The sequence below is a fragment of the Octodon degus genome, unplaced genomic scaffold (assembly GCF_000260255.1).
Source record: "Octodon degus isolate 3935 unplaced genomic scaffold, OctDeg1.0 scaffold00021, whole genome shotgun sequence".
Taxonomy (NCBI): domain Eukaryota; kingdom Metazoa; phylum Chordata; class Mammalia; order Rodentia; family Octodontidae; genus Octodon; species Octodon degus.
Window position 1 is genome coordinate 19,827,152 of NW_004524597.1, and position 2,467 is coordinate 19,829,618.

Genomic DNA, 2,467 nt, shown 5'->3' on the forward strand with positions numbered 1-2,467 from the left:
AATGCAAATTAAACGGTACTTTTTAAGACTGCTATTCAGGTAGAAAGTGCTCACAACACCTGCCTACTCAATCACTTGGAAAGGTGAAGGTGACACCGCGGCTGCGCCACGTGTTCCCGCGCCAGCGGCCGCCATTCCTACTTCCTAATTCTGCCCCAACACACCACCCTGGCGGACGCAGCCCTCCCTGCAAGGAAGCAGGACGGGCTCTGGGGCGCGGGGAGAACCGAAATCCTCGGAAAGACGGCGGGGTCCGGGTGGGCCGTTTCTGCCTCGGGGGCAGGGCCGGCGCATCGCACCATCCTGGCGAGGCCAGTGCGCTCCGCAGGCCCAGGACGAGGCGCCACGGCGGGGCCGGCGTCCAGAACTCAAGGACACCGCGCCAGCCCCACAGCGCCACTCACCGTGAGCCCCCGACCCAGTTCATCGCGCCGGCCTTCCCACGCCGAAGCCACTAATGTACCCACGGGAGGAGCTCAAGCCTCCCGGCTCTGGGCCACGCCGTAGCCTTGGCCAGTCGCTCCTGCTCCGCCTGAGGCGCGACCTCCCAGCAGGCCTCGCGTGCCCGTCGTCCTGGAACCCCAGGCGCAAACTCCCGACAGCCTCTGCGCACCGGAAGTGACTCCTTCCGGTTAAAGGGCTGGAGGACGGAATCACCCGACAGCCTCTGCAGCTGCTGGGAACTTTTCTGGCAGAGGTCTCATGAGTCCTGATAGTCCAGGAGAAGCCGGAAGACTACCTTCTGTTCGTAACTCCTCCAAGGCAAGCTTTTTGAATATATGCAAATATCTGATGGGACGATGTTTCAAACGAATTTGTGCATGCCAGACAGGCGCTTAGACCGCTACACTATCTCCCCAGACCTTTTTACATGTACTTAAACCGTAGTTTTAACATTTACTGAAACACCCCTAACCATTTAGTCTGTATCATATACTCTGTACGTTTCCCAGACATTTTAAATCAAAACTTGATGCAGCTGGTAAGGCCCAAAGACTTTAAATTCCTTACTAGAAAAACAATAATCCCGAAACAAAAACTGGATTTTGCTGTTCATTTTGTATTGTACTTGTATCACAAAGCATTTATCTTAACTGTTCTATAATACAGGGTGTGACTGAAAAACATAGTAATGTGTAAGTTTTTAAAAATTTGAGTCAGGGATATAGCTTAGCTGCACAGCACCTGCTTGCGAAGTGCAGGGTCCTGAGTTCGAGTCCCAGTCCCCAAAAATAAATAAAACAAAAATTTGGTTACGGTGAAACACATAGCCATTGATTTCCCTCAAAGTACTCCCCCTTTTGCCTCAAACACACTTAGCTCATCCTTCTTGCTACTCCCTGAGGCAGTTTTGAAAGTCCCTTTTCTTTGGCGACCTTAGTGTCATTAGGAGTGAATAGGTTTTATAGAACTAAGTCATCAACCTATCATGCATTATGTGGGAAGTCCAATATAACGTAAATGGGATATTTTCTTTAGCTATTCAGGTTAAAAGTTCTCATTACCCTTTTTAAAACAACAATTTGTATGGTTTTAAGTGCAACTGGGTCGGCGCTATTCTATGATACTTTCCAAACTCATGCAAAAACTATATAATAATCAACCCAGGAGAATCCCATCCCAAGAGAGACAGCAGATGCTATGAAATATCAGAAACACAGTGTATGCCTGGCAAGTGCAAGGGCCTGAGTTCAATCCCCGGTTCCACCAAAAAAAAAAAAAAAAAAGAAAGAAACAGTGTATACCACTGCCCAAAATGAGTCTGTTACAAAAATTAGGGTTTATATTAAACAAGATGTCTACCCTAGGACACCTAAAGGACAGGCAGTGTCCTGACTACTGTGTGACTTCTGACTCTTCCTCAAAGTCAAAATTACTATGCAAGCTAAACTTTTGAGTCAGTTCAAAGCATCAAGGCAGTCACGACAGCACAACTAAAGACACTCAACGAAGAAAACGTCTTCAGAAGTGGCAAGAATGATGGAATAAATGTTCAAAGCAAGAATGAGTATTTTGAGGTAGATTAATGGCAGTGTGATTTTTAGCATAATTTTTATATGTAAACATTCAGGATATTTTTAGTACATCTTGTGTATTAATTAAAAGCTAGTTAAAAACTAGAACTCTTCTCAGATACACAAAGTGAAATATTTTTAAGTTCCTCTGGTATTTTTTTAGTGAGTAACCTGTGAATTTGTGGTATAATACATTTTTCCCTTAAGTCATTGGGACATACTAACTAATATAGAATTATGTACTAGGGTAGACATCTTGTTTAATATAAACCTAATTTTCGTAACAAAAATTTACATTATATATATATCTATAATTGAGTTAGACCAAATAAATTTAGCAAGTCAGAGTAAATCAGCCTTCTGCATGGAGTGGCTGTTGGTTTTCAATAATGAAAACCATGCAGTCAAACAGGAGCAGTGGCCCTGTGTGTCAGCCTTTCCTCCTTTCAAGA